At 42.3% G+C, this 14,346-nt stretch overlaps 1 long non-coding RNA gene across 1 annotated transcript; it reads left to right on the forward strand.

Moving 5' to 3' along the window:
- The first annotated feature begins 6,041 nt into the window (after positions 1–6,041).
- Positions 6,042–10,175, forward strand: LOC121864228. The gene is made up of 3 exons (XR_006088568.1): positions 6,042–6,135; positions 8,678–8,892; positions 9,265–10,175. It is a non-coding gene; the product is annotated as an uncharacterized LOC121864228 (long non-coding RNA).
- Positions 10,176–14,346: the final 4,171 nt, after the last annotated feature.

Consider the following 14,346-nt stretch of genomic DNA (forward strand, 5'->3'; position numbering starts at 1 on the left):
AAGGCAGAGGCTGGGATGGATGAAAGAAATTAAAAACTGGGTCCCCAGCGAGATAAAACACCTTAGAGGATTGGTAAAAACAGCCCAAGAATGTTTGAGTGGAGGACTGTGGTCACCAACCCTCAGATATGAGGGCGGTACTCTTGATTGACTGAGGACCTTCAAGGTGTACGATATCCAGTGTACAGGTGATAAAGACCTTTAAATCCCACGACAACCCCGTACCTACCTGTACTTTTACTTTTATCTTCTTTGCCACTGATTGGCTCATTAGCCACTTGGGCAGTTGTTCACATCTTTGATACGCACTGTTGGCAAATCCTGGGCATGCACTGGCTTCTGAATATATCGGAACGTGCTCCAGTGTTATTATTATTATTATTATTATTATCATCATCATCATCATCTTTTCGCCCCCTAGGCTTCGGTGTGGGTCAGTGACCTGTGCCCAGGTGGGCTAATCCCCGTGAAAAAAAAAATAAAAAAATAAATAAATATATATATATATATATATATATATATATATATATATATATATATATATATATATATATATATATATATATATATATATATATATATATATATATTTCATGTAGATCCACAATGAAAACGTGGATAAGATAAAGGGAAACAACGGAGCACCTTAGCTTTCGTCTTTATTCAAGACATCTTCAGAGGCAACTTCCCCGCGTAGGTGGTCTGGGCTGTGAGGGTCGTCCAGGAGCTTGTCACAAACCTTCTTCCCTAGGCGATGGAACCTGACGTTGAGGGCCTCTGTTTTATTTCTTTGGTGGATGGTTTTCACTGTCTCCTGGTAGGGTGGCGCATATACAGGGTAGACACCTTTACCAAAGACTGCCTCTACCCTCAAAGGAGGAAGAAAGGGGAGGGAGGAGCGTCATCCTGGTGTTGTTGTGGACGTCAGCCCGAGGGTGATAACGGATACACTGGGAGTAAATGGAGGAGGGGGGGGGTAACTTAAGGAATCCGTCTCTTGTTTCCGGGTTTGTGTTTGTGACAAACAGTTTGTCCACACAATTTACTGTAAGTAAACTATAAACGAGGACTGAAATGCTCTTGGAAAATATCCAAGAGCATTTCACTTTCACTGTTTAAACATCTTCTGTTCGGTGAAAACGAAGTTTAAGGTGCTTCATGAAAGCATTTTCCCTAATCGCGTCTAACCTGGATTGACCTGTGCTGATAACGGGGTCATGGGTGAAAGTAGCCGCGGTGGAGGAATATAAGGGCCTGCTGAGGACATCCTGGGTCAGTGATCGTTACCTAGAACTGCAGGTCACACCTTTTGCAGGTAAGGAATGGGAGTACAAGTACCTTTGTTCTTTTCATATGAAAACACATTCGTAAGAAGCTGCTAATGTTGTCTCTTATATTGTGTAAAAGTTATCACGGTGCACTATGTAATCGAGTGAGGTTAAGCATTACTAAACTAGTGATAGGAATTACTTGTTATGTATGGTAGACATTACTTGGCTAGGTGTGGTATACATTCTTCATGTTTAATGAAACACTTGCACTATCATTGTAGCACTGGTACCACACGTCTGTACTAATATTACACGTTTACTACAAAAAATTCGGATCTAAATACGTAACCTTATCTCACCAGTCTAACCTCATATGTAGGGTGAACTTAATTGTGTTTAACTATCACTACCTAACTCATTAACCAACCGGAACTATAGGTTCAATTAAGCAGCCTTACATTATCAATTAAACTTCACAGCATGACTTTACTTAATACAACGTAGTTTAATATAGTGTGAACTATTGTAACTAAATTAAGTATCCACTATTATGTCCGTTAGGCTCAAAGATAAAAAAAAAATACCACACTGCGTTGAGGTTGTTTGGAAAATAACCAGAAGGCAAAAATTTCATTATAGGTTAGGTTAGAATAGGTTTGCTTTTACTTTTACTTTTATCCTCTTCATCACTGATCGGCTCGTTAGCCGCCCGGGCGATCGGTCACGTCTCAGTTACGCACTGTTGGCAAGTACTGGTCATGCACCGGCTCCTGAATGTACCTGAACCCGCTCCAGTGTTGGTCAAGTCTTGTCTAGAAAGAGCTCACACTCGGTGCCGTCACAACACTTTCTGGTAGATTGTTCCAAGAGTTCACAACTCTCACTACGAAAAAGTTTGCCCTCACAGTTTTCTGGACTTGCGGCTTCTTCAATCTTGAGCTGTGACCCCTTGTGGGGCGAACGTCCGCCAGCTCCAAGTAAGGACTCGACTGAGTAGTGCCCCTTGAGATGCTTATACACCTCAACTAGGTCACCCCTTGCCCGTCTGTAGTATAAGCTAGGCAAGTTCAGGTGCTCAAATCCCTTAGGGTAGTTAGGGTGCCGAAGTGCAGGTACCAGTCTGGTGACCCTCCTTTGAACATTTTCAACCAACTGACAGTCCCTAGCATATCTCGGGGACCTGATGGGGTGACAGTACTCCAGATGAGGAAGCACTTCACTCTTGAAGATCGTTACGAGGGACGGACCGTCTAGACATCTGAACGACCTTCTTAAAAGACGCAATAATTTATTTGCCTGATTTACCTTCTTCTCGCAATGGCCCGAAAACTTCAGCTCATTGTCAACATACACACCTAGGTCCTCACATTCAGTCTCAAATAGTGCAGTTTCTTCATCCCGTTGGGACATATGATACGCCTCCTTACCGTTAGTACGCCCCAGGTGCATCCTTTGTTTACGTTAGTTTGGACTGAGTTAGATTAGGTTTGACTAGATTAGTTTAAGTTTGGTTAAAATAGGTTAAGTTCAATTGGGTTTGGTTTGGTTTAGATTGGGTATAGTTTGGTTTAGTTAGATTAGGTTTGGTCTCATTAGGTTAGGTTAGGTTACATTAAGCATGGGTAAAGCCCAAAATGCAATTTCACCTAGTTAGTTTGAAAACGTCCACAAAGCGTTGTGGTCGTTCTCCGCTTTTCTTTTCTTTTTCGATCTTTGAGCCTCACATTTCGATATAATTACTGTATATGAAACTGGGTTCACGATATGAATACAATACTAATGAATGGCCTAATGAAAAAAAAATATGCACACCCTTTCAGGTGTGAGTTGGCGCTTCATGATGGACTGCTAATGATGTTTCTGCCTTAGACATTAGTGACTATTAATGTATTAGGTTTCGTGTGATCAAGATCGGCCACAGCTTGTGACATAACACGTCACCACACATTTTATGGCCATTGTTTACGCTAACATTTTTTTCGCACTTAGGCTCATGTATAATTTTCAATTTAATACATATAAAGAAATGAAGGTCCGAACCCTAAAACTTGGTAATTACTGTAACTTGGCTCATGTCAGTCAACTTCATTAAGTTCAAAGTATTTTCATATTTCTGTTCTAGATGAATATTAGATTTCAAAATTAATTTAATCTCCTGACCACGTGACTGTCTTCTAGTCCTTATGGCTTGGTTTGGTTAGTGCTTATTACGACTGGAGCCTGTTGGACCAATTACCTCCTTGACCTGGTTTTCGTTGTTGTTTAGTAGACCTTCCCGCTCAGTGTTTTGAACAGATTGAACCCTCCTCATGATTACACGATGATGGGGCCTCGCTGACGAAAAGAGAAATAGAAGGAAAAATAGTGAAATATTAAAGGGGAAGGAGAGATAGGCGGGCGTGAAAGTGACGAGTGAAGAGTTATGAAATGAGAGGTATAGAAATGTAATAAACTAGACCAGTAGAAAAGATGTGAAGAGTGAGATAAATGGTTGTGTAGATTGAGATACAGTATAGGTCAGGGGCGGATCCAGGAATATCAAAAGGAGGACCCAAGAAGTTGTGGGTGGGGGGAACATGGCGAGCCCAGCTGGTTTTTTTTGGAGTGGCGCTGTAAGCCCCCCCCCCCCCTTCCGAAAATATGTAAAACTGGCCAATATCATGGGCATTTTGAGGCCAGTTTGAAGCCATGCGCACTTGCTATTAGGAAATATTCTGAGGTTAGTAGTAATTACTTTTTGCTATACAAAGACGCCTGAGTGCAGTAGTACATTAAAGAAAAAGTATTGGAATTTTCTGGTGAAAATGGGAGATCTGGACCCCCAGGGCCCCCTCCCACCCTGGATCCGCTCCTGTGTGGGTGAGGGAACATAGCGAGCACAGCAAGCCCACCCAGCTAGGGATATATATATATATATATATATATATATATATATATATATATATATATATATATATATATATGGGGGTTTTTTGGGGGGGCGCTGTAAGCCCTCCAGAATACTTTTGAAAGCTGACCAATATCAGGGGCATTTTGAAGCCATTTTGAAGGCATGTTCACTTGATATTAGGAGACATTATGAGATCAATAGTAATTACTCTTTACTATAACAAAACGTCTGAGTATTGGAATTTCTGATGAAAAGGAGAGTCCAGACCCCCCCCCCCTGGACCCGCCCTTGTAGGTAGAGAAAAATATATGGCTAGAAGGCTTTGAAGCTGGGTAAAAAGATAACCAGACAGTGTAGAATTCTAGCAGAGAAATAAATCTAAAAAAAAAGGTACACTGAGAGTGTGTATAGGCGGAGATTGATGAATGTGGAAGCAGGAAGAAAAAATCAGGAGATATTGCGCAAAAGAAGGCACTGATAAAGTAACCTATTGTTGTTGACGGCAGTGGAGTGTTGCTACACATGTTAACTGATATAGATTTCAACATTTTGTGCTTTCCACACTCTTAGTTGAACCGCATATTTGTATTACAATCTAGGTAATCTTTAATTGCTTGTTTGATTCTGCCCAAGAGCGCACATGCAAATACAAACCAGAGTAAACAAAATATGCATTACCATATGTACCTAGTTACCTACTCGAATCCACGTGTTTGTGTGTATATAATGCCTGTACTATGAAATAAATTATTTTTTCAAATGCCCCTTTCTTGCTGAATGTTGTATCCTACTGTATTTGTCATCTCAATGATTAATAATTTGTGGGATCAAGCTGTACCTGTATTCATAATTTATTTGTTAATTCTTTCCTTCTTCCTTACAGGATGTCTTCGTCCTTGATGGTAGTGGTGCTGGTGTGTGTGAGCGTGACTCTAGGCGTTCATGGTACTGAAATCCACTTCCCAGGAGGAAAGCTACTGTCGTCTCTGGGGGTGGAGATAGGTGGAACAAGACAGGGGAGCGTGTGTCTTCCCAGCACCCACTTTATCACTCTTACCTCCACCAGAGTCCTCCCATCCACCCTTTATGGCACCTCCATCCTCAACATCCCTACCACCATCATCCAGGTGCTACACCTCATCCCAAGCTCACTGTACACAACATACTGTACACACACTTGCATAAAACCTTTATTGCTACTTACTTGTACAAAGTTACATTTTGGGAACTAAAGGGTTATACACAAATATACCCACCCCTTATATATTTACTCGCATACATATGTAAACGAAAACACATACAATGCACACACGTTCTATTTTCGCCCCTAAAGGTATCTATACGGAGGTGTTGTCAAGATTCTTTGTCCGTTGTGTCATATTATGTCACAAAATCGTAACGATACATTTTGGAGCGAGTTACACATACGTGCTATGTACAGCTCCTTTCAGTTTTAATAGTGCGCTTACAGGGGCTCGTCATATAAACACTCCATAAATAATTACATTGAGATATTTGTTTTAAAGTTGTTTTACTCTGATTCCACAGTATATTTACTATTGCGAGTTTCCTTCCGTCGAATGCAAAACACAGGGCTTCCAGCCTGCCACACTGCACAAAACCTGATGAGCCCCTGTATACGTGCTAGTGAAGGGGACTGTACATACGTATGTTCAAACACTAATTCAAAGTTTACATATATTGTAACGCGATGCGATACATAGTAACGGTGATGCATTACAGCAAGAGTGGTGCATTACAGGTGATGTATTACAGTAGCACTGTAGCAGTGATGTGCAATAGTAGATATTTTTTCAGTGAAAGTGATGAGATAGTGCAACACAACAGTAAATAACACTAGTTTCTGTTTTTGTGTTACAGGACGTGACTCAATGGCAAGTTAAGTCGTCCACTGTGCTGGTAACGCAGACCGTCACATCCTACCCGACACCACACCTCATCACCACAACGCAGGTATTCTATTGGTTCCCGCCCGCTCTTTCTGGCCACAATGGGTTTTCTTCACTTATGTTTATGAATTCTCTTAATTCTGCTCCTTATATTTCATACTGGTTCTATAAGGTACCGGACTTTTTATCACTTGTACTCCTACATAATTTCTCTACTTGTTCTACGAGATTTCTCATTGGTTCTATCTCATTTTACTGGTTTTCTTCCTCACTGCTTCTATTGGTTCTTTCTCACACTGATTCTTCCCTCAATTAGTTATAATGTTTGTTACTGTAATGCTACTATTGGTTCTCACCTTCACTGGTTCTACTTGATCTTTTCCTCACTGGTTCTACTAGTTTTCTTTTTGTTCTTTTACGTTAAAGTGGGAAAAGGGATGTAAGGCATGCCGGCATGCTGAGGCTCAAGGCACACCCAAACTTGAAGGGTAGAGAAGTCACGACAGATAGTTGTGGGGGGAAAGGTTGGAAAATAAATTCAATGAAATAAATAGAGGGGGACGACGCCCCTTGTTTTACATATTACAGTTTGTTGGCTAACCTAGGATTTGGGATGAGGTTGCACTTAAGGCTACTTTGGTTGGCAATGACAAGTTGGATTTTACAAATTACACGCTTATGAAAGTCCTACTATTGTATTACGTTATGGACTCACAAGATTGTGACTTGTTAAATATGATCTTATATCATCTGAGTTTTAATTTAAGGTGAATCGTGGCACTTGGCCACTGGCTGACACTTGTTTTGAAAGTTCTGGTCTTCCCAAGCGTGACGAGTGGGATGTGTGGGCACTCCAACTTTGGCCTCACCAACGCCTTGCACAAGTGGATTTGTATCTTCTCAGGCAACAGTTTAAAATTTGTAATTTGGCGGTGGCGACTTTGTCTTTCTTTAGTTGGTCCCTGATGTGGGACGTGATGCCCGTCCGAGAGATGGTGAGGCCTAGCAACCTGCCTTGTTTAGAGTACCAATCTGTTCATCGTCAATCATCAATGGGGCCGGCTTGAATTTAGCTATAGTTATAGTTATGATCTCAAATTTTGTTTTGTTTGTTTTATCTTCCTTTTCTTTTCATACTCTAAGATATCCTCTATTGCCCAAGCAGTGAGTCTGAGTCACTTGATCCCTTTCCTGAAGGCGGCAGAGTCGAGGTAGTTGTTGGCTGCTTCCCACACCAAGGTGGCCCAGCTTTGTTCATGTAGACTTTTGCTCTTGTGCTGGATGTCCGTCTGTAGCTCTCGGTACAGGTCCCTCAGCTCTTGTGTCCATCTGTGGATACTGGCTAGCTGTTTCTTGTGATTACCTACTTCAGCCGTGTGAGGGTGGGGAATGGTCCTGTGGGTGGTGTATCATTGCTCGACCTTGTCGTCGATGTCATTGCAGCTGTCCTCTTTCAGGTTCCTCCCCTTCTTGAGACTGAGAGATTCCTTGAAGGAGTCCCAGTCTGCCCATTTGAAGTTTTACCTGACTTTGGTGGAGCGCATAATAGGATTGAATGAGAATGTCATGGTGACTGGCAGGTGGTCGCTGGTACGGATGGGTCCAGCTGTTATGTGCCTGTTCTGGAAGACCTCTTTGTTAGAGAGGATTATATCGGGTGTTGTGGCACTGGCACGTCTGATCAGTGTCTAGAAATCTGGCTCAAGGTGTTGTAGTTTTCCCCTGCTGCACCAACGTTGTTCTCATTACCTTGTCTGAGTATGACGTGGCGCCCATTTAAGTCCCCTATGATGTATGTTAGTTTTTTATGGCGCAGTAGCTGGTTGAGGTCTTGTTCGGGTAAGTAAGGACATCTGGGAGGTAGGTACATCATGCATATGATGATGGGTCCTCTTGTGGTCTCCACCTGCACTCCTAGAATGGAGTCCTCGAAGTCCAGCAACACACTGCGACTCAACCGCGACCAAACGGCTGCACCGACACCATCACTCAGTTCACCTGTCTTGTTCCTCTGGTATAGTATTGCCAAAAATCTTCAGCTTACTTTCGTCCTTTATGCCAGTACTGTTTAGCATGATAATGTCTGGGTCTAATTGATAGTATAGGTTAGACAGTTCATTGCATTTTTTAAGGGACCAGTGTAGGACATTATGTTGTACAGTTTTCATCCTGCTAACAACTGCCATTTCAGAGAGTTTAGCTTGGGGTGTCGCTTGAAGTGCATGCTCGGTTTCTGTCATTTTAAGGGGACTGGAACTTTTTAGCAGAACCTTCGAACATCTGCTTGCCAGCTAATGACAGGCCCTCAAACTTCCTGTCAGCCCCTCTTCCTTTGAATCTACTAGTTCTCTGCCTCTGATTCTACCAGTTTTCTCCCTCATGGGTTGTACTAGTTTGTTCTCTCCCTCTCTCCTTCAACTGTTCTTTTACTGGTTCATTCACTCTGGTTCCTTAGAAAAATTTGAATAGGTTTAACATTTGCTTTTTTTTAACAGTATAAACAAAACTAACCATTCAAAGCAGCTACATATGCTTAGTTAAGGAATATAAATAAGTTTTTTCAGTCTTCTGTACTGAGACCACATCTCCTTCGGTGCCTTCCTCAGAAGCTGACAGGCACCAGGTATGTCACACAGATGCAGTTCCAGACAGAAACAAAATACATAACGAAAACAGAGTCGAAGACATATACGGACACAGCAGTTGTCACGGACTATGCTACCAGGACCCGCCCAGTCACGTCTCTATACACCGTCACTGCCACCCTCACATCCACCCATCTCCAGAGAGACACTTTCGTAGTTACCGCCACCAAGTATCAGTGAGTTTTCCATCTTCAATCATCCCAAATTTTATCAGAAGTAAATTCCCAATTATTTTTCTCCAATTTTGCCTTAGGACATTGCTGGCTTTTGCCACTGTATTACTGTATCTTAATGGTAAAATTCTTACTACAAACTCACTCAGATTTTATAGACAACAAGTCTACCTTGGTTTTGGTCCCACTTTAATGTCACAAAATTAATACAGTTTCTCATTTATAACAATCGGAGCAACTCAAAGATGGATTATTTACAGTAAATACTGTTCAAAACAGATATGGATGCATATCCAGGCTAATGAGCTTTGATTAATCATAAATTTTTACACCATCAGCTGAATCTATTTCAATCATCTGGATTTCCTCATGCAGATATGTGACCCAGACTGAGCGTGTGCCATACTACTTGACCCGGACGGTCACCTCCCAGTATGTGGTGTATGAGACCTACACCCACACCAGTGTTGAGGACGAATTCGTTACCCAAACATCCTTCGCCTTCCAATCCTCATTTGTCACGCGCTGCTCACTCCGAACCACCCCTACTACTCACTACCAAGGTTAAACCACTCTGCACCATCTCAACAACAACTACATTGCACCAACTCATCACCCACAACCCCCCTAGGCTAGGTCACTCCACACCTAACCATCCTCTAGGCTAGGTCACTATCTGTATCAATCACCATGAAACCTAGGTACCATCACTGGGGCCACAGTCCACTATGGTTATGAAAAATATACATCCATCACTAATCCTACTAATGTCATTAAGGCCATACTCCGCCAGGCCCACTAGCAGTAACTAGAGTATCAGCTTCAAATCTAAAAGATTGACTGCTTCCATCACTTTTATCATCGGTAGATGACTTTATTCTGCACTAGCCTGACTGCAGGTTCACAGAGTAGGAAATTTGAGTTTTCTCATATGCTTCAGAGAACTAACCTGAGAGTTTTTTGATGGTTTCTGTGTTACTAGGAGAGTGTAATATTAGGTCTTCCCATGGCCTGTTGATTATTTCAGTTATTTCGTGTTGGTATTTTAGTAATTTTTGGTATTAATTCTTAGATATAAATGACAATATTCCTCTTGTCACTTTTTTTAGTCCAACTATCACAGGATATAAGTAATATTCTTTAGGAATCTGGTAATATATTAGTTTTAAGTGCTGCTGCTCTTTGTAAATACCCTGTAAGTTGTACTCATTTAAGTTGTATTAGATGTAAATAATGCGTAGTTTTACAAGTTGCACATTTTTTAGAATAAATTAATATTCTGCCTTTCTCTGGTTTTGATTTTTATCCAGTCAGTTTATACCTTACTTATCTTCTTAAACCACAGATCAGCTGGTTAGCCTAGTATGGATCAATAGGGTCACTGTAGTTTCCTTCAATCTTAGGTTCTTATATTCTTAACTCACCGGCCTATAGTTGTTCATGTTGTGGTGTTCGCAGGATTTTATGCAGTTCTGCAAGCCTGTCACTCTAACAGAGGGTCAACTACTTTGGATATACTGTTCGCGTACATTATCATGGACAGAGCTTAGACCTCAGACAATTTAAACCTATCATACTCTTCTGAGAACTGAATATGCACTAGTGTTGTGTTGAACTGTTTTTCATAAAAAACATGGAAGTTCGCACCCTACAGGATTTTATAAACACAGAGGAAAATAATTTATTTCGTGCCCATGCCTAATTTTTCTGGTCCAACCCGCAGTTTTCATCTTCATGTCCAGATCTGATACTCCACAAATGTGTTCAATTCAAATTTTGCATAACTCCTTAAATGCTCTTCTACAACCTGAATTGCTTTGGTTCCTGGACTTGGCATACATTTTTCTGTCTTGCTTGTTATTTGATGCAACCAAGGATTGTAGCAGCTCATCTCTTGAAAAAGATAATGGGCTGGTCCTTTATCAGAATAATGTATGGACGACCTCTACCCCCCTCTCCCCACCTAACATAACTTATTTCCAGCTTTTCCTACACCCCTATTACCGTATGTCTTCTGACTAGGAAAGTTTAGGGGCATCTATTCTCATTAATTTTATATCTTGCCCTTGGATCATTGTCTCCTAAAGGTCCAACAGTATTGCCTTCTGTGCAACACATGCTTATGGGCAATGTGCCATTGAGAGTTAGAAAGTACTGCCCAAGCAAAGGCAAGCCTTGGACTTTAAACACAACTTCCAACAAATTAAGAACGAACAAGTTTAGAAAATTGTTGGAGCAAACTTTATTGAAGTGAGAGTTTTACTCTTGGAACAATCTGCCAGAATGTTGTGATGGCATCAAGTGTGAGCGCATTCAAGTTAAAGCTTGACCAACACTGGCACCGGTACAGATATATGCTTCAAAGGAAACTTTCTCAGTGATTTAAAGTCATGTTTGTGTTATTATCTAAAAACCCAGGAACCGTAGAGTATACCCAGTTTAGAACAGTTAGCTTAATAAGTCATGGCGAGTCTGGGGTCTGGCACCACGAGGCAGTGGAGCATATTAATCAGGCCGCATTGGTGCCATCGTTTCATATATTGTTCTCTGCTGAGTAGCTACTACATCCGGGGCAGTTGTCAAGTAATCCAAGAGTCACAATTGGATCTGGGGAAACATTGGAGCGGCGTCAGGGGACGGACTGGGAAGCATGAACACAACAAATCTCTTGTCTAGAAACGACAGACATATTTACGTTATATTACTTCTTACACTGGGTGAATGACAATTCAACTGTTAAAGCATGAACACTGATATTCACTACAATTGACTGAATCAAACTGAATGGCTACGCATAAACATACCTGGAGAAACATTGGAGCGGCGTCAGGGGACGCTCGCCCTGCCTCATCCCTTGGTATATATATCCCTGAGTTGCCAGTGATCGCTACTCACGCAATGCCAGTAATTACAAACAACTCTAACTGTTACTCATTCAAAGATGACCCTCAATTGACAAAGGTCTGGCAAATTACTTGAGTTGATTTACACAGACTAATTCAAGATTGAACTTCCCAGGAGAAAGTGGAATAAACAACGCATTGATAACTGTCTTCACAAAGGCGGGACTCTGGGAGGGAACACAAGTGTAGCGTCTATGGGGAAAAACACGTCTTCTTCTCAGGGGTTGCTAACCCACTCATGTTTTGCGGTCGTGGAGCTTAATAAGAATCATTAATTAAACAGACTAGCAGTCAACGTGACCATGACACTCATGCTCTTGGCCTAGTCCAATCAATGGTGTTTACCATCATTTAAAAAGGTACTGGAAGTAAAGGCTGCAGTGCAGAACGTGAGCCCAGTCTCAATTCTAGGTCACTAAAAAAGCGTGAGCCAATGATGGATAGGATGGAGAGGCTACTCCAAGACTGGATTCAGGACAAGACTCAACACTGCTTGCCTCATTTTGGCAAAGGCATGCAACATCTGGATAATACTGAAGGCAGAGAGTGGTGAGAGCTGTGCTGCTGAAGCCTTGTTCAGGGCAAGTCCAGGGTGGTTCAACCGTTTCAAGAATCGTGCCAATCTCCACAACTTTCGTCTAATTCGTGAGGTAGCCAGTGCTGACATCATGAGTGACAATGCCTTCCCGGCACTCCTGAAGGCTAAGGTGGAGGAAGGAGGATACAACGCCAAGCAGGTCCTTAATTTTGACAAGATGGGCCTATTTTGGACGAGGATGCCATGGAGGATTTTCCTGGCTAAGAAGGAGAAGACTGCACCAGGCTTCAAGTTGCCAAGGACTGCCTTATGTTGTTGCTTGGAGTCAATACTGAGGGGGACCTTAAGTTGACTCCAATGCTGGTGTACCACTCAGAGACCCCTAGAACTCTTGAGGAATTTATTATGGAGCCCCTCCCAGTCATCTGGTGCTCCAACAAGAAGGCCTGGGTCACGACGGTGTTGTAACAGAGTTATGTGCTTGGCTACCGCCAAGTGCCTCAAGGAGTACACTGCAGAGCATAACATTGCCAACAAGTTTCTCCTGATCCTTGACAATGTGCCTTCACACCTGGCTATAATGGGCGAGTGGATAGACATCACTGTTATGTTCCTGCCCCCCCAACACGACCTCACTCATCCAGTTAATGAATCAGGGCATCTTCGCAACCTACAAGACGTACTACTTGAGGTGGTTGATGATGCAGCTGTTTGAGGCAATAGATGGAGAGAAAAAGCCGACCATCCAGCAGTTATAGAAGGACGTTATACTGTACATAGCTGCAAGAAAGGCATGTGGAGAAATGTGTGGCCTGAGTGCGCAAACGACTTTGGCAGCTTCACAGATGTTATAGATCCACACTGTAACATCACCAAGGAGGCAAGCATTGAGAAGGTCAATGAGGGGAATGTGGCTGAGGCCTTGGAGAGCCACTCTGAGGAATTCAACACTGAGGACCTGCTGCTCCAGGAACAGCAGTAGGCAGTGGAAGAGTCAGCAGGTGAGGAGGAAAACCCTGCATCCATGATGCTGACTCTGAAGGTGTTGAGCACAGCCACTGATGGTGTGAGCTTTGCCATGGATCTGCTGGCTGAGAATGACCCTAACATTAAAATTCATTCTTCTGTGAGGGCAATTGTGGAGAAAGTCATGCTTTGCTACAGGGAGATGTACCTGGAGAAGAAGGCATGCTAAACAACAATCACCTCCTTTTTCAAGCCCCTGTCACAGTCACAACCTCTGACTCCTTGGGTCACCAGCCACGCAGAGCCCTCTTCATCTTGACACCTCTCCAGTCCCACCCAAGAACTTCACCTTTTTTAAGGCCAGGCCAAAGCCTACACCTCCAAATCCCCACTCTGTCTCCAGCTTTTCCAGATTACCCAGAGGCTGTGTGGGAGTCAGAGTGACATCTCCACTCCACCTTCAAGAGTCCCCTTAGCCTCAAAGGGAACTTGTGATGATGACCAGGCTTGTTCATAATGATGTGGTAAGTGTTCTTTAATTGTGTTGTAGTTATAGTATTATTGTAGGTATTTTATTTTCAGTGATACTGTACATGAGATTGTCGGACTGGCTGGTAATGTATCCCATTGAACCCCATGTTATAATGATCCTTGTTATTGCCATGCACAATTGTGCGCACCGGCCACATGTTAAGTGAAGAGACTGTTTACAACTCAGAATATCTTACTAAGCGAGATGGAGCTGGTAGCAGCTGTGTGATTGCTTGAGGGGCAGACTATCACCTTCTACTGTAGAGGCAACATCTTGATTCTCGTCAGCCAACATCTTCCTGCAGGACATTATATTTGTTCTCGTTGGTCTAACCCTAGACCCAAAAACGTGAGTGTGATTGTGAACTGTTGAATCCTCTGAGAACTCTAAATAACTTTAATAAGTGTAATTATGTACTGTATATTGATCATATTATTCAAACTGTGTGTCCTGATGTACCAGTAGTTATTATATGTGATTTGTATTCAACAGGTTTTGACCGAATTATACTCATCGCG

This window comes from Homarus americanus, unplaced genomic scaffold (assembly GCF_018991925.1).
Source record: "Homarus americanus isolate GMGI-L3 unplaced genomic scaffold, GMGI_Hamer_2.0 scaffold26351, whole genome shotgun sequence".
NCBI lineage: Eukaryota > Metazoa > Arthropoda > Malacostraca > Decapoda > Nephropidae > Homarus > Homarus americanus.